The 18,646-nt window shown below is 51.4% G+C and overlaps 1 long non-coding RNA gene across 2 annotated transcripts in view; it reads right to left on the reverse strand.

Annotated features, from left to right (window-relative positions):
- Positions 1-4,063: 4,063 nt before the first annotated feature.
- Positions 4,064-18,646, reverse strand: part of LOC114670987 (uncharacterized) — a 66,814-nt gene continuing 52,231 nt past the window's right edge. Inside the window, exons 3-4 of one of the 2 annotated variants that reach the window (XR_003720863.2) lie at positions 9,350-9,474; positions 4,064-6,918 (exon numbers count right to left, since the gene is read on the reverse strand). This is a non-coding gene — a long non-coding RNA (uncharacterized LOC114670987). Of the gene's footprint in view, positions 7,697-9,349; positions 9,475-18,646 lie in introns of those variants that run through there. The other variant, XR_013401682.1, reaches the window with a different exon arrangement.

The raw sequence follows: 18,646 nt of genomic DNA on the forward strand, positions 1-18,646 counted from the left end.
CAGTTTTCCACTGCCCCTGTGGCCGGGGCGTGGTGGCCGCGTGCAGGGCCCGTAGGAGAGGGTTCTGACTTGCACAGGAGGCCATGAGTGGCTCGAGGGCCTGGAGCACCCGGAGCAGGTTGTAGCAGTCAGGATGCCTTGGGTAGCAAGTTAGAGAAAAATCCCAATTTCAACAGCTTTCATGATGAATGTGGATTCTCCTCCATGAGAGGAGGTCCCGGAGCAAAGGAGCTGCATAGCTGGGTGACTCAGCAGCTCATTAGTGGCCTCTGCACCAGGTGCTTCCTCCTCTCTCTCCTGCCACCCCTCAGTGTTGGGACTCCCTTCATGGCCCCAAGATGGCTGCAGCAGATCCGGTCATCACATCCCAACAGGACAGAGTGCAGCCAAAGATAAGGCAGCCATCTCTTCCCCACTTTTTGTTTTTTGTTTGTTTGTCTGTTAGTTTTTGAGACAGTCTTACTCTGTCACCCAGCTGGAGGGCAGTGACTCGATCTCGGCTCATGGCAACCTCTGCCTCCTCAGCCTCCCTGCCTTCTCCTGCCTCAGCCTCCTGAGTAGCTAGGATTACAGACGTTCACCACCATGCCCAGCTAATTTTTATATTTTTAGTAGAGATGGGGTTTCACCATGTTGCCCAGACTGGTCTCGAACTTCTGACCTCAGGCAATCTGCCCACCTCAACCTCCCAAAGTGCTGGGATTACAGGCGTGAGCCCCCGCATCTGACCTGGTTCTCTCTTTTTGAAAAGCAGGTAGGCTGGGCATGGTGGCTCAGACCTGTAATCCCAGCACTTTGGGAGGCCAAGAAGGATGGAGTGCTTGAACCTGGAAGTTCAAGATCAACCTGGGCAACGTGGCAAAAACCGTCTCTACCAAAAGCAATATAAAAATTAGCCAAGAATGGTGACACATACCTGTAGTCCCAGCTACTCAGGAGACCCGATCTAGAAAAAAATAAATAGGTAACAGCAGGTAAGCATTCCCTCTAACTCCCCCAGCGCAGTCCCCTCCACACTGCACTGGCTAGGGTTAGGCCACATGAATACCTAGGAAGGGGCATGGGGTGGCCATGACTGGCTTAGCGCAGGGTCAGCAAATGGTGGCTCACGGGCCCCAAGCCTGTTTTCGTAAATAAAGATTTATTGGTGCCCAGCCACATCCTTTTTTTTTTTTTTTTGAGACTGAGTCTTGCTCTGTCACCCAGGCTGGCATGCAGTGGCACGATCTTGGCTCACTGCAACGTCTGCCTCCTATGTTCAAGCGATTCTCCTGCCTCAGCCTCCTGAGTGGCTGGGATTGCAGGCACAAACCACCATGCCCAGCTAATTTTTAAATTTTTTGTAGAGATGAGGATCTTGCTGTGTTGCCAAGGCTGGTCTCGAACTCCGGGCCCAAGCGATCCTCCTGCCTCAGCCTCCCAACCATATTGTCTGTGGTTGCTTTTGTGTGACAGAAGCAGAGCTGAGGAGTGACCGCAGAGACTGCCCAAAAAGCCTAGAAGAATGACTTGACCCTTTACAGAGAAAAAGTTTGCTGACCCCTGGCTAGACTAACTGGGATCTACCCCTGACCTGGATTGAGTCATTTCCCCCCGAGGGATGAATGAACACTATGACAGTCTCTGAGCCCTGTAGAAGTGGGGGCGGGGGCTGGCCTGGCCGCTACCAGTCATCCTTCAAAGTTTTACTACTCAAAGCGTGGCCCCCAGGCCAGCAGCATCTGCCCCACATGGCCGCCGGGTCTTGGTTCCCACCCCAGCCCTATGAAATCAGAACCTGCATCCTAACCAGACCCCCAGGGAACGTTACCCGGTTAGTGCAGCGCGTTAGCTTCTCGGGTTGTTGTAACCAGGTACCACGAACCGGGTGGCTTAAAACCACAGGTCTGGAGGCCAGCAGGCTGCATTCCAGGTGCCAGTAGGGCCCCGCTGCCTCCAAAGACTCTGGGGCAGGATTCTTCCCTGCCCCTTACAGCTCCTGGTGGTTCTTGCGACCCTTGGCCTTCCTGGCTTTACAGATGGGTCACTCCAGCCTCGCCTCTGCCTCCATGTAGTCTCTGCGTGTCTCCCTGTTTCCTATGCGGGCTTCAGTCATCTTGGAGTCCACCCTAATGACCTCATCTCAGCTTGATCACATCTGCAAAGATCCTATTTCCAAATAAAGTCATATCCACAGCTGCCAGGGGTTAGGACCCGAACATGTGTTTTGGGGAAACATGACCCCACCTGTGACATGTGAGTAGTCCCACCGCACACCACACATGGGTGAACTGGGACACACGTGCTTGTGCTTTTGGGGAGGACAGGGCTGGCAGAGGGGCAGCTCCAGCTTCCCTGCCTTCTCAGGCTCCCAGAGCGGCCCTCCTGGGAAACAGCACGCTGGAAGCTTCGTGAACACAGCTGGCCCAAGGCTGGCTCAGGAGGTCATCTCTACCCCTCATCTCCCACCAGGCCTGAGCTGCTCCTGGGGACTCCCGGGTTGAACCGTGAGTGTCCTCAGCAGGTCTGGCACTGGGTGAGGCGTGCCCCTCTGCACTGGCACCCTGAGAGGGCTCACCTTCTAACATTCGGTACCCTGAGCCAAGCACTGGGACTCAGCCCACTTCTCATCTCCAAACCCTGCTCCGGGCTTCTGCTCCCCAGCTGTGGCCGAGTGACAGGTGGGCCCAGCCCCTGCACTGACTGCATGACCAGAAGCACCGCCTTCTCAGTGAAATTGAAAATGCCCAGCAAGTGCACCCTGAGCAAACCTCTTTGCTTTGCACGTACCTGGTGCTTAAAACTCACGTGCTCAATATACGAGGAAGTAAATGCCGGAATCCAGATTCCTTATAGCGACTGACAAGGCCCAGCGTGATCTAGCCTGCCCTCCTTACCAACCTCATTCCCGCTGTTTTCCTCCTAAACCTCTAGTTTCCAGTTCCACGTCAAGCCTACTACAGGGCCTTTGCACCTGCCGTGCCCTCTGCTGGAAGGCTCCTCCCCACAGACATGCCCATGGCTGGTTCTCTTACTTGATTTAGGTTCCTGTGCAGGTGATGTTACCTCTTCAGAGGTAAACCCCACCCCCTCACCCCCTCACTTTCTATCCAATCAATTTTAACATCTGTGTAGAACACTCACAACTGCCTCCAATCCTCACGTTCATTTATTTATCTACCTGCCACGTCCTGAGTGTGTGGAATGATGCCGGGCACACAGTAGGTGTGCAGTGAAAACATGCTACTGAACTGAGAGAGTTCCCTTCTCACCCCCAATCCGCTGAGCTCTTAGTAAACACTCAGGAGCCTCCAGGCCCCTGTATTAAAGGCCTGGCCAGCCTCGCCCTGCTGCGGAATTTTCCAGATGGGGCTGTTTCTTTGTGTGTCAACAGAGTGCTTAATCTCTGCTCATCATGCCGGGCAGGAAGGAGCGTGCTTCACTGAGGAACTTCTGTCTCAGCCACCAGGTAACGTGAGTGGGGCCTCGGGTGGGGGGCAGCATGTCTCCCCACCCCGGCCTTGATAAATGTCCAGGGGCCCTTCTAGCCTCCGCCAGGCAGCTGCCTCTGACCACAGCCTCCGCCGCAGAGCTGAGCTACCCACGTGTGCTCACTCCGAAACTGCAAGCCGGCCCCTGAGGGGGTGTGTGAGGGGTCAGGGTCTTAAAAACTTCCTGCATATTTTCCCTTTAGAAATAGCATCCTTAACTTTCTTTTTTTTTACTTGTTAAAAATGTACTCATGTAATCCACATGCACTAGCTGTGAGAAATTCCGTAACATCTTTTGGAAAGAGATCCTCGCCCCCTGAGGCTGTCCCCATGGCACAGATGATAAGCACAGTCAACGAGGCTGGGCGCCTGTACTTCACAAACTTTGCGGGGTCCACAGCAACCCTCTAAGGCTTTTACTTTTATCATCCCCATTCCACAGACAGGGAAACTGAGGCTCAGAGAGGGACAGGGCCAGCAGCCAGCACATGTTGGAGGGAGGTCAAGCCGCTGTGGCTTTGATCAAAGTGGTCACAGGACTACTATGCCATATCCCACCTCTTTGTAGAAGAGTTCTTGATTTCATTTTTAAATTTTTGTGTTGCTATTTCTGTTTTGGACCATTTTCTGTGTATTGTTCTGTGACTTGCTTTTTTCATTTAACATGTCTGAGACGTCAATTCATGCTGGACACACAGAGGTCACCTCATTCTTTTTTTTTTTTCTTTTGAGATGGAGTTGTGCTCTGTCACCCAGGCTGGAGTGCAATGACAGGATCTCAGCTCACTGCCACCTCTGTTTCCTGGGTTCAAGCAATTCTCCTGCCTTAGCCTCCTGAGTAGCTGGGATTACAGGCACACGCCACCATGCCTGGCTAATTTTCGTATTTTTGGTAGAGACAGGGTTCCCCGTATTGGCCAGGCTGGTCTCGAACTTTTGACCTCAAGTGATCCACCCGCCTTAGCCTTCCACAGTGCTGGGATGACAGGCGTGGCCAGTCACCTCATTCTTTTTAACACCTGTTTCATAGCCTCTGACACATAGCACAGAGCCATTATAATTGTTGGAGTCAAAACGGTTCATGCCTGATCATCTTGCATTCTCCGGACATAATTCATTTTAATGTGCACTACAGTCTATATGTGATGCAGTGAGCACTTTTGGGAAAACCAGTCAGACCTGGGCTGGTTGGTCAGGAGAAGGTCTGAAGTGCCCTGTCTGGCCAAGTCTGAGATTGTGGTGGTAGAGAAAGTGAAAGCAGGCTCCAGCACCGAGGTCCAGAATGTTCCCAGCTCTGAGGCCATGAAGGTAAAGCACTTCTTTCTTTGGGCGTCTGCATATCCAAGGACTCCAGAGTATCAAACCTTCAAAGCACTGTGGCTCATTCCCTGAACAATGGTGCCAGGTAATTCACAAAGCAACCCTCTGCACAAGTTTGCTCCAGTCTCCGAAGCAAGTCCTACTCAGGGTCTCCCCAGAGCAGACGAAGAGAAGCCAGGCCTCTCTCCACTTCAGGCAGTAGATGCTTTTGGGGGGCCGGCATAAAGGGAGTAGGGAGGGCATGAGTTGTCACAAAGTCAAAATGAAACTGCTAACAACACAGCTCCGTCTCCCAAGAGTGACTCACCCGGTGAAAACCGGAATATTGTTCCGAGTGTCAAAATCTGCAGAACAGCCTCCAGGATCTGGGTCTTATCCAGCTTAAATGAGCCAAAACATTCCTGCATCTTCCTGGGGTTCCTGGTGAAGGGCGTATTGTCTTTTCCCTTTAGCCCTTGTTTTGGAAAGCTCTGAAGAGGCACCCAGGAGGTCAGCAGACAGCAGCCTAGCCGCTTCTTCTCCAGGACAGCACTGGGACGGCTTTGAAATGCCTCCCAGTGCTTGCCTTCTGCGATCCCCAAACCTATGCTGCTGGCATGCTGGCTGCCACAGAGCGTGGAGAACACCAGGACCCTGGTGGGAGGCAGAAAAAACGCTGCTTAGGAGAATCATCACCCCACCTCGCGCTGGAGGGCCAGGCACGGCAGAGTTTATCATCGTTAGGAGCGAGTTAACTTCGAACAGGGGAGAAATGCTTTTAGAGTAATTGTATTAGCCCTGGATTCCGGAATGCCTTTTCCATTCTTTTAAGGAACAATCTGTGCAACCTTGTGCCCTCTGTAGAGAGGGGAGACTGACGGGTTTGTAGGTGGAGAAAAGGGTGAGACATTTTTAGCTCCCAGTTTTATTCATGAGAAAATTTGCCAGGTGATCCTGGAGCGTGACAGGTTGTCTTGTGCAGTTTGCCAGGGCTCCGTGGTGCTCCTGGGTACACTCTGGGTGCATATGTGAATCCACAGTGAGCCACATGCAAAGCAGGACAATTGGACCTGGGTCAGTCTTTAGCGCTGATGGGGACTGAGAGAACAGGGAGAGGAATGACAGCAGCTAACATTTATCTAATGCTTCCTGTGGGCTGGACGAGGTCCCGAGCACTTTGCGTGTATAACATTTAACTCGGATGATGACCCAACAAGGGAAGTACTAATATGATCTCCATTTTACAGACAGGGGAGGCGAGGCACAGAAAGGTTAAGTAACTTGCCCAAGGTCACACAGCTAGAAAATTGCCCGCCTAGGGCACCCCAGCTCCGTGGCAGTGAAATGATTGCAGTCGTGATAGTCAGGATGACATCACTCCCTATCCTCGTCTGATGAGTCCCCGTGGGGGATCTTGGAAGGCTTCTTACAGGAAGTGGAGACAGACTCCAAGGTGAGGTTTTCCTTGAAGGAAGCGTGGGATTCTAACTAGCAACTGGGGCAGAAACAGCATTCAGTGTGGCAGGATGGGCGGGTACGGAGGCTGGGAGGAGGGAAAGGGGCTGCTGGTGAGAAAACTGTGGGGCCAGAGCTTGGTGTGGGTGAAAACCCAAGCATACAGTCAGTGTTCAATAAATGGCAGCTTGGACATTATGGAGTCCAGGAGGCAGTATCTCGGCCGCTCCTTCCTGGCTGGGATCCAGCATCCAGCACCCTCAGTGATTCCCAGGAGCCATGGCCCAGCCCCAGGGCAGGGTCCTGATTGGTCCAAGATGATCACACCCCTAACCAGAGATTGGTCTAGTCATGGTCATGTGACACAGTTTGACCAACTGCTGGCAAAAATCTAGGAATGCTTTTTCTCACCCTCAAAAAGCAGCTCTCCTTCCAAGAAGGCCCTTGTGTGAGTTAGCTATTGCTGCCTAACAAAATGCCCCACACTTAGCCTCTGGGAACGATGATGTATTTTCTCAGCTTCTGTGGGTCTGGAATCTCATGGAGGCACTTCCTGGGAAGTTCTAGCACAGGGTCTCCCACGAAGTCTCCAGCAGTGGAAAGGTCAGCTCGGGTTCCCGTCATCCGAAGGTTCCTGTTCAGCCTTTCTCCCTCCATCTGAAAGGCTTCCGAGGTCGGCTCGCCCAGTCCCAGCCTGCGGGGCACAGAACCTTGGCTTTTTCCTGACACACGAGTTCCAGCTCAAACATCACCGCCTCTGAGAAGCCTTCCGAGATCATCTTATAAAAAGTGGCCCCCTCCCTGTCCTGCCAGTGAGTCTGCACCCCGTCCCCACCCGCCTTACTGCCTCCGGGCCTGAGGTTCTCTCTCTACTGTTTGCCTTTTTTCCCCTCCTTTTATAATTTACGTCTCTGTTGGTCTCCCTACCCTCTCACTGAAATGTACACTCCGTGACAGTCCCGACATTGCCTGTCTTGTCGTCTGCTAGATTTCCCAGAGTTTAGCATAGAGCCTGTATGTAGTAGGTGCTCAATTAAAGATATGTCTCTATTGAATGAATGCATGAATGAATAAATGAATGAGTGGATATTCAGCAGCTGTAGAAGTGGTCTAGGACATCAGGCAACCCTGAAGAACCAAGGAAGAGGTTAATAACTCTGACACTGTGTGTGTGTGTGTGTGTGTGTGTGTGTGTGTGTGTGTGTGTGTATCTGTCTTTCTCTCGCCTCTTCCTCTCTACCCCATCTCTCTATCTCCTCTGTCTCTTTCTGTCCCTCCCTGACACCCCTGCCATCAGCCTTCCTGCTGCAGCACACACACCCTCTTCCTCCAGCTGCCTGCATCCAGGTCCCCTCCCTAAGTCTCACTTTCAAAGCCCCCAGATTCAACCTTCTCTGCTTTATTTCCAGACTGGCTTCTCCAGCCCTACCCCCACCTCCTCCATCCTGTGCCTGCCAGCTCTGGGAGGTCACCTGCAGAACAAAAATGACAAGGGATTGGGAGTCAGGCAGATCTGGCCCGTGTTGAGGACTTCCCAGTCATATGACCTCAGGGAAGTCACCTCCCTGTTCTGAGCCCCAGTTTCCTCATCTGTACAATAGCGCAGTGAGACCACTCAGCCTAAAGAGCGCATCACCTCCCTGACCGTGAACATGGGGTTACTTTAGGGATAGAGGGACGCCGGGGCTGCCTGTGACAATCCCCGCACCTCCCATTCCCCGGAAGCCCACAGCGACTTCAGTTCTCTCGAGTTTGCCGGGCAGCCGCCCTCCTCTGCAGTTCCTCCCCAGAGAGTGTGGATGCTTAAACGGCCAATATTTCCCCTGGCTCAGCACAAAGCACCGTCATTGCAGGGCAGCCAGGAAGGGCTGTTAGCTTGATTGGGTTCTTTTTCATCTCCACATCAGCTGTTAAGCAGCTCAGCTCATGCAGGGGAAACTGCCTCTCGACTGCCCAGTGCTGGCGTGGGGCTTGGAGGAGTCATTAAGAAACAGCAAGAATGTGGCCCCATTGCACACCCTCCAGAGGCCAAACTCTTGAAGTACCCCCTCTCCCAGCTCAAAGCCAGCAATAGCTCTGTATTCCCACCCCAGGCATCGATCCAGAGCCCCTCCTCCTCCATGTGCCAAAGGGTTCCCTCAACAGGACCCCACCCCCCCGTTTCCTCCCAGAGCTCTCCTTTCTATTTGAGGAAGAGGATTTTTTTTCGAAAGTCCTCCTGATGTGCTGGAGGTAGGGGAATGGTTACTTTCAAACGCATTGGTAACTGCGTCTGCTTCCTAAGGGAAGTGACATAACTCATTCCAATGGGAACATGAATTCCTACATCATCCCCCTCTAGTAACAACAAATATAACAAGACAGGTATGGTGCTGAGTGTTTTCCACAAATGCACTCAAGTAAGCCTCAGGGCAACCCTAAGAAAAAGGCATTAGCCGCATTCCCATTTTACAGACCAGGTTACAGAAGCACAGAGAGGGTGAGTAATGTGCTTGAGGTCACACAGCCAGTGAAGGGAGGGGCTGCCATTGGAACTCAGACCTTCTGGCTCCCTGAGCCTGCTCACAAAGGGGAAGGGAAAAGTGGACAAGGCCCAAAGCCAGTTCCTCTGTGAGGCCAGGGCATGCGGAAGGAACAGGGGCCATCTCCTCAGCAGGACACCATAATAAGGCTTTGGAAATGTGAGGGGAGCCCAAGCTTGGGAGGGGCCTGGATAGGAAAGTTTGGGAAGTAGAGTTTCCTGGAGAGGCTGAGAGGAAGGAACTGGAAAACAGGAAAGTTGGAGAATCTAAAAAAAAAAAAAAAAAAAAGGCGGAGCAGTGTGGTGCTGTGAAACCACTCCATTCTCCCCAAATTTTAACAAAGTCTGATGCACCCAGAAATGATCCAGGCTAGGGGAGGGGGAAGAGGAATGACAGAACGGTGGGTAGCCAGAGATGAAAACCCAACTTTTAGAATTTTATCATTTTGGGCCGGGCATGGTGGTTCATGCGTGTAATCCCAGCACTTTGGGAGGCCAGGCAGGTGGATCCCCTGAGGTCAGGAGTTCAATACCAGCCTGGCCAATGTGGTGAAACCCCATCTCTACTAAAAATACAAAAATTAGCCAGGCTGGTGGCACGCACCTGTAATTCCAGCTACTTGGGAGGCTGAGGCATGAGGATCGCTTGAACCCGGGAGTAGGCAGAGGCTGCAGTGAGCCGAGATCACACCACTTCATTGCAGCCTGGACGACAGAGCAAGACCACATCTAAAAAAAAAGGAAGAAATTTGTCATTTTGTATAACTAAAAAGTCTGGGGGGACTTCAAGCATGGCTTGATTCAGGGGCTCAATGAACACCACCATCAGTCCTTCTGTATCTTGGTGCTGCTTTCCTCTAGGCTGGATTGTCTCTCAGGCAGGTCTGGGCACATCGCACCAGCACAGCAAATCTGCCAAAAGAGACCTTCTTTCCCAAGTGGTTCCAGCAAAAGTCTCAGGGAAGGTTCTCATTGGCCTGGCCTGGTCACATGACTATCCCTGAACCAATTGCCATGGTGATGGAGCAGAGTCTGCCCCACCCAAACTACATGGGTGAAGAGAAGGAAAGGATTCTTCCCCAAAGGGACATGCAAGGGGGACTTTCCTCCCAGAAGGAAAGAACCTGGACAAGGAGGGCCTCAGACATCTGCTGCAGGGCTGAGTTCCCTGTCTGGGGCCATGAGGTGAGGAGAAGGGAGGAAAGCACAGTTGTAGGACAGAGTCCACCAGTGAGGCTGGGAGGTTCTGAGCCAGAGCTCAACACCTCAAAGGATGAAGCTGCACTGCCCCAGCTGTCCATGCTCACCTGGAACAGAAATCCTGCCCAGGGCACTGGGCTATCTGCAGAATGGGCAAGAAGAGAGATGCCTAGAAAGCAGAGAACAGAGAGGCTGAATAGTAACCTGCCTCAGCTTCCCTTTCTGTAAGATGGGTTCAAAAACAGCACCAAGCTCACAGGGCTGTGAAGAGGAAAGGGGTAGATAGCTATAAAGCGCTCAGGACGGTGACATAGGAAACACGCAATGGACATCTAATTCTTTGCCAACCCGACCACACAGAACTGCCATGATCCCACTGCTGTGCTTCTGCCTAAGCCTCTTCCTCTGCCACCTTCTCAGCCACATTTGGTCCTCCTCCGTGAAGCCTTCCTGGAATTCCCAGTGCACTCTGGCCAGACCCCTAGAGCCCCACAGCCCTGGATGTGAGCCCTGGCTCTGCTCCTCCACCCTGTTCGAAGGTGGCTTCACCTCTCTGAGCCAACTTTCTCTTCTGGAAAATGTGGATAATTAAAAGCATCTGGGCGGGTACTAGTGCACCCCGAGCAACACCGAGAGGCTGTGGTTTCTCTGGAGCTGCGGTCCCCTCCCTGGCATCTCTCAGTGCCTTGGGGAAACCGTGTCTATGATGCCGAAAGACTCAGATTGGAGTACTCAAGATTCAGAGTGGGCCCAAGGTCTCCCCCAATCGGCTGTGTGGCACTGAGTAAGTCACTTTCCCTCTCTGAGCCTCAGTTTCCCCATGGTAATCCCTTCCTCATAGAGCAGCTTTGAAGCTGGCAGGAGCCTCTGACGCAGTGCCTGAGACAGGCAGATATTCCATCAATGGGCATTCTCTTTTCCCCTGGCTACCGGCACAAATGCCACCTTCTCTGAGCAGTCTTCCCTGATTGCCCAGCTGCAGTGAACTCTTGGCCTAGCCTCTTGCCTGCATGGTGAGCTCCTTGGAAGCTCAGATCAGGCTGCTGGTACCTTTAGGGTCTCCAGGACCTGGCACATTCCTTGTAAATAGTATTCTGGAGATTTTGAGATTGATGACAATGATAATGACGATTTTTAAAATGTCATTTGATACCTCCTGGGTCTCCTTAATCTTTCTCCCGCTTTAATGTTAGTTTAACTTGACTCGAAGTTGTCTTCAGATTCTCTTTTGCGAGGATGCAAGTATAAACAAAGTTATAAATCCTGCATCTGCTCAGAGCCAGCTCTGCCAGGCAAGCTTCTGTGTGCCAGTCTCAAGTGGAATCTTACCTTCAATGATGAGGCTTCAAGGGTTTCATGGCCTGTGAGGCTGTTGGCAGTGGGACACACCGATGACCACTTCTTGTCATAGTTACGTATTTATTTTAACGAGAAATTGCATTTGGCCGCATATATCAGAAAACCCAAATAACAGTGGCTTACTCAAATAAGAGGTTTCTGTTTCCCTCTTAACAAGACATCTGGAGGTGGCCTGTTCAAGGGTAGGAAGGCAGCCCCACCATGCCATGAATACCCAGGCCCTTTTCTACCCCTTTAATCCTCATAGTCACCTATGGTCACAAAGTGGCTGCTGTACCTCCAGCATTGCATCTAGATTCCAGGCAGGAAGAGAAAAAAGAGAAAAGGGCAAAAGACCTGCACTAGCTTCCTGCACTGCTGCCCACCCACCCTTCACCTTTTAAAGAGCTTTTACGGAAGCCCCACCCAAGGACATCCATTTACATCTTATTGGCAAGAGCTGTGTCACACAGCAACCCTTACTTGTAGAGGAAGCTAGAAAAGGTGGGATTCAAACCAGGTGCACTACTGTCTTGAACAAAATTAGGGTTTCATTAGTAAGGAAGGTGGGGGCAGAGTGGATGTTGAGAAGGCATCCAGTAGCATGGACCACACATAACCCAAACCTATGATTTTGCTGGAATTCTTACTTAGACCAGTGGTTCTCACACTTGAGAATGTGTCCAAATCTCCTAGAGAACACAGGTAGCTGCCCCCCAAGCCCGGAATGCCCGACTCAGTGAGTCCAGGCTGGGCCTGAGTTTACATCTCCGACAAGCTCCCAGGTGAGGCTGAGGCTGCTGGTGTGGCACCACACTTTGAGAACTGTTGGCTCTCGGCATGGCTCAAGTTGGTCCTTGAGTAAAACCATGTGAGTTGAATTTAGAAGGAGAAGAATACAGTAGTTTAGATGCATTATCAGTTAGGATCCCAATAGAAAACAGAGGAGGGTACACTGACACAGGACGTGGAGAAGCACTAACTAATCAACTAACTATCTGCAAAGGTGTGAGCAGGGGGTAGAGAAGCTCCTCCCCTCCAGGTAGCAATAGTGAGGAGCTGTCACCACACCTGAAGGTAAATTACCAGAACATGAAGAGGGTGGCTGTAAGAGAACACCACCCCGTAGGAGCCCTATCCTTTGTAAGAGGGGTGCAGCCAACCTTGGACGTTGCAGAGAGGAACTGGGGCTGTAAACACTTCCAGGCCTCTCTCTCTTCCTGCCACCAGCCTCTAGCTGGACACCCGAGGGCTGGAAGCCAACAGGCCATCCTAGATGAACAGAGTGATTATTGGGCCTGGGGAGACACACTGAAGATGTCCAGCACAGACAGAAAATATCATGACACCAGGATATCCCTGAGCAACTGTTCGGCAAACAACAATTTAAAGCAGGCAACTCAGCCAGCTCATTCGTTCATTCATTCAGTTATTCACTGGAGCACCTGCTACGTACCACGCACTTACTGGGTGCCAGGGATTAAGAGATGAATTAATCATGACCCCAGTTCAGAGAGCTGCCATCTGCTGAGGTCCAAGGCACTGTGGTGGTGGGTAGGTGGGATCATCTTCCCCAACCCCTGCCATAGCCCACCCAGCCAGACTCACGGTGCCTGCCACAGATCTCATCTGCTTGTCACTCGAATTCCACTGTGATTTAATCTGTCATTAAAGTTTAACTGTGGGGAAAAGACTGTAAAAAAAAGTCACCCGCTCCATCACAAATCAAAATGTTATTATGTACTAAAATAGGGGCTGTGGGAACAAGCTGACGGGATTTGGCTGGGATTAGGGACAAAGTGAATCTAAACCACTGGGTGCCCACGTGTCCCCCTGGTAAGACCCTGTAAACCTTTATGCATATAGACTTCTATTGGCGAACTGTCGATTATGATATTTGTTTTCCTGGGCTGCAAACAAAACCTCAACCCTCAGCGGCCCCCTCGCTGCCGCGTCAGCCTCACACAAAATGTCTCCAGGCTCCACAGCCAATAACAAAAATGATGAAGAATCTGATGCAGACGTGGATAATTGCTCTGGCTTCCTCTTGTGAATTTAAATAGCTTTCTTGAATTACTGCTTTTGACAAGATCAATAAAATTGAGCTATGGTTGTATCAGGCCTTTCAGCAAATACATAGGAAGCTGGGCTCCTGGGGCTGACTGTTCGACAGTGACCCCAGCTCTCCCAGCAGGCGGGCGAGGGGCTTGGGGGCGTGCATGGAGTGAGGTCAGGGATGGGCTGGACGGGCCAGTACAGGAAAAACACACAAACCCCAAGATCCTGGCTATGGCTGGGTGGGCGTCTCACACTTGTAATGTCAGCATTTTGGGAGGCCGAGGCAGGAGGATTGCTTAAGCCCAGAAGTTCAAGACTAGCCTGGGCAACATAGTGAGACCCTGTCTCTACAAAACTTTTAAAAATTTAGCTGGGTGTGGTGGTGCACACCTGTAGTCCTGGCTACTAGGGAGGCTGAGGCAGGAGGATCCCTTGAGCCCCAGAGGTCAAGGTTGCAGTGAGCTATGATCATGCCACTACACTCTAGCCTATGCGACAGGGCAATACCCTGTCTCTAAAAAAACAAAAACAGACCGGGCACAGTGGCTCACGTCTATAATCCTAGTATTTTGGAAGGCAGAGGCAGGTGGATCACTTGAGGCCAGGAGTTTGAGACCAGTCTGACCAACATGGTGAAAACCCATCTCTACTAAAACTACAAAAATTAACTGGGTGTGGCAGCAGGTGCCTGTAATCCCAGCTACTTGGGAGGCTGAAGCAGGAGAATTGCTTGAACCCAGGGTGTGGAGGTTGCAGTGAGCCAACATCATGCCACTGCACTCCAGCCTGGGCAACAGAGTGACTCTGTCTCAAAAAGATAAATAAATAATAAAAAACCAAAACCAAACAAACAAAAAACTAGCTCCCAATTGCCCTCACTTTCCCTGTATCCCTTCCCCCAAAGTTAATTAAGCAAAACTTACCCATATCCTCTGCTTCCTAAAATGACAGGTGGCCAGTGAGGGAACCCAGTCCATGCTGGGTATTAAAGGGAGGCACTCAGCACACAGTCCCCACCTTCCAGGAATCTCATCTGCACTATAACCGAGGCCTCCTGGACACAGACTCCCATCGAAGGAGGTGGCTCAGGGATGGGATTCACATCTCAAGACCACAGATTCCCTCTAGCAGCGTGGCTTTTAGATAGTGGAAAGGTATCAAGATAGAATACTTTTTACCAGGTAATATTCACACAACATAGAATTAACCCTTTTAGCATGTAGAGTTCAGTGTTATTTAGTCCATTCACGATGTTGTCCACCTGCCACCTTTATCTAGTTCCAAGCCATTTTCCTCCCCCAGCCTGTGCAGCTTTGGACGCTTGATGCTCAGCCTCTGTGAGCCTCAGTTTCCTCATCCATGCAGTGGGAATTGACTGCACCTGCCTCACAGGCTGCTGTGAAGATTATGTGGGGAAACAGGGGAGGTGTTTCACCCAGTGCAGGCCCTTGGGGAGTTTACCAGGGTGAATATCATCCCTGTTCTCCAAATCCATGTCCACCCTGAACCTGTGTAGGTGATCTTATCTGGAAACAGGGTTTTGCAGATGGAACCAAGTTAAGATGAGGTCACAGTGGAGTAGGCGAGCCCTAAATGAAGTGACTGGTGTCCTTGTAAAAACAGATGACGCACAAAGGACAGCCAGACAGTGACGCAGCTGCGTCAAGGAAGGAAGGTCCGGGGTTGCAGGCAGCTGCTAGGAGCTGGAAGGGGAGGAAGTCTCCTCCGCCAGAGCCTCCAGAGGAAGCACCGCCCTGTGGACACCTTGATTTCTGACTTGTGGCGTCCAGAACACTGAGAGAATGCATTTCTGTTGTTTTAAGCCACCCAGCTTGTGGCTTAATTAGTTCCGCCAGCCCTAGCCAACAAATAAAGGGAGGCTCCCACAAGTGGGAGATGGTCTCATGGCTACCGGAGGTATTCAGCGCCCTGACTGGCCGGGAAGGCAGGCTGGGGCAGGGGACCCAAGGAGGCTGAGTGGCTGGGGAGAAAGCCCTGGCAGGCTCACAGGGCAGCCCCCCACTCTCCAAGTGTCAGCTCCACAGCCGGCTCCCAGGGTGCACCCCGTATTCTCATACCCCAAACCGTTCCCCTCAGGTACAGGATCAGCTGGGGGCTGTCATGGCCCACGGCAGTTTCCATTGTCTGGAAAACACGCACCTTGCAGCCTCAGGCTCATTGCTTTTGATTATACACCCCTTCTCTTCTCTCTTTTTTCATTTTTATTTTTATTTAGAGATGGAGTCTCACTCTATCACCCAGGCTGGAGTGCAGTGGTGCATTCATAGCTCACTGCAGCCTTGACCTCCTGGGCTCAAGCGATCCTCCTGCCTCAGCCTCCCGAGTAGCTGGGACTGTAGGCATGTGCCACCATGCTCAGCTAATTTTTGTATATTTTTTGTAGAGATGGGGTCTCACTTTGTTTGTTGCCCAGGCTGGTTCTGAACTCCTGGTCAAGTGATCCTCTCACCTCAGCCTCCCAAATTGCTAGGATTACACGTGTGAGCCACTGCACCTGGTTGGAAGCATAATCTTTAAGGAATGGTGGTAAGAGGGAGAGTGCTTGAGGCGTGGTTGGAGGGCAAACCAACAGAGGAAGAAGTATGTGACAGTCTGGCAGATGGGAGACCTAGGAGTGGATCCCTGGGAGCTGTCCAAGGTGTAAGCGTGAGTGGCAAATGTTGTGCTGGCCAGGACGTGCTGGGCGAGGCGTCCCAGGGGCATCGCAGGACCAAACCTCCCCTTCAGCTTCTCAGGCCTCACAGAGGGCTCAGGTCTCAGTTAAGGACCAGCTTTGGTGAGTTGGGGTTAGGGTCAGAAGTGGGCATCGAATAAGGGCCAGTCATAGGCTAAGTTGAGGTGTAGGGCTGGGGTGATGAGAGAAGACCATTTGCGGGTCTTCAGACCTCTAGACTGAAATGCCAGGTGCAGAAGGAGAGATGAGTCGTTTTTGAGAGGAGCTGAGCACAGGTGTCACCTGTCCCTGCTGGAAGCCATTAGCCGGCCTCTTTAGATACAGGTGGAGGCTCCTGGGGCAGAACACCAACATGTCAATCAACATTATTCTTAAGAGGGGCATGGGTCACCTGAAATTAGAGACTCCCCCTGGGGAAGACCATGCAGCAAGCGATTCCACTCAAAACCCCCTTACAGCCCAGCCACCCATGAATGAGAGGCTCTCCCCTGAAATGCTTGGTACTCCAGGAGCAAATGCCACTAAAACTTCTACCTGATCTCCCTCTGAGGTAGAAGGCAGGACTCCGCTCAAGGCAGAGCTCAGTCACTGGACCAAATTGAGGACTAGCTAAAATAGGGGCAGGGCAGAAGCAACTTTCTGTAAGACACACCCACCAGTGTGCCATATCAGTTTACTATTGCCATGGCAACACCTGGAAGTTATCACCCCTTTCCATGGCCATGACCTGATGACTCAGAAGTTATCACCCTTTTTCTAGAATTGTCTGTATAACCCACCCCTTAATTGCATATAATTAGGAGTGGGTATAAAGGAGACTGCAGGGCAGCCTCTGAGCTGCTGCTCTGGGCACACCGCCTGACCTCCTGGTGCTTCTGCTGCTGCCCTGCACTGTGGCTGCAATCAAAGTTGTTAACACCACTAGCTTGCCCTTGAATTCTTTCCTGGGTGAAGCAAGAACCCTCCCAGGCTAAGCCCTGATTCTGGGGCTGGTCTGCCCTGCATGCATCACCTTAACCCCGAACTGGGGCTCTAGGAATTCCTGTTTCCATCAGCAACAGTCATTTTCCCCAGAGAGCCCAAAGCAGACCGAAAGAGGCAAAGCAAAGGGGAAAAAACAAGCCCACTGCGTTTGCAATGTCATTCTGCTCATTTCCATCAGGTAAAATCAATATCAAAAGTCCCCAAGGGACACTGGGGAGATGTGGGCTGCCTTGTGGGGAACAGCAGTTCAGGCTTCCCCTCCAGTAGGTTGATGCAGATCGCAGGAGGATGATGAACCCTGCTGAGGACAGATCAAAAGATGCTGTCTCATTATGGGGCTTCCAGATCATGGCAGATTACCCTTATGTCTGCCTTAACCCATATATATATATAGACGGAATCTCACTCTGTCACCCAGTCTGGAGTGCAATGGCGTGGTCTTGGCTCACTGCAACCTCCACCTCCTGGGTTCAAGTGATTCTCATATTTTAGCCTCCTGAGTAGCTGAGATTACAAGCATGAGCCCACATGTCCAGCTAATTTTTGTTTGTTTATTTATTTATTTATTTAGACAGAGTCTCACTCTGTTGCCCAGGCTGGAGTGCACTGGTGATCTCAGCTCACTGCAACCTCTGTCTCCTGGGTTCAAGCAATTCTCCTGCCTCAGCCTCCCGAGTAGCTGGGATTACAGGAGCCCACCACTACAACCAGCTAATTTTTTGTATTTTTAGTAGAGATGGGGTTTCACCATGTTGGCCAGGCTTGTCTTGAACTCCTGACCTCATGATTCGCCCGCCTCGGCCTCCCAAAGTGCTGGGATTACAGGCGTGAGCCACGGCACCCGGCCAATTTTTGTGTTTTTAGTAGAGACGGGGTTTCACCATGTTGGCCAGGCTGGTCTCAAACTCCTGGCCTCAAGTGATCCGCCCGCCTCAGCCTCCCGAAGTGTTGGGATTACAGGCGTGAGTCACAGCATCCAGCCTGCCTTAAGCCATATTTTACATGATTGCTAAGGGCTGGGTGTCTGGAGATGGGGTGACGTGCAGCCAGGTTAGAGACCTGCCTCTTTCAACCAAGTTCTGCTGTGCCAAAGTGCACAAGGCACCCCTCGGCCTTCATTCCCTTGGAAGTCTTTGGCTGCATAAATGTTATCACAAACCTGGGTTCCTGACGGGGGTAGATACCAGCCTGAACCATGCACGAGGCCTGACAGCTCTCAGAAGAAGGCTGGTTTGAATTTCTGAAGCCAAACCAAACACTGGCTCAAAAATGTTTTCTTATTATCTCATTCCCTGACTACGGAACAATCAGCCCATTGAAAAACCACAAGCCCGCCCAAGTTTTAAATTAAACCTCTTGAGTTTTCCCTCTGAGAGCAGATAAAATCCTTCCAGCTTATGTTTTAAGGAAAGAATTTGGGGTGTGTGTGTGTGTGTGTGTGCGCGCGCGCGCGCGTGTGTATGTATTTCCCCTAAACTCATGTTCTTTTGTTGGGTTCCTCAGCACTCTGTTGAAATATTTCACTTGAGGACATCATTACATTTCATGGATGTTGATGTATCCTTCCAGGAGCAGCTACTCCATGGCTGCTTGGATTTTAGAATGCAGCTCTTTTGGGAAGGAAGA

This window comes from Macaca mulatta, chromosome 11 (genome assembly GCF_049350105.2).
Source record: "Macaca mulatta isolate MMU2019108-1 chromosome 11, T2T-MMU8v2.0, whole genome shotgun sequence".
In the NCBI taxonomy this organism is placed as follows: Eukaryota; Metazoa; Chordata; class Mammalia; order Primates; family Cercopithecidae; genus Macaca; species Macaca mulatta.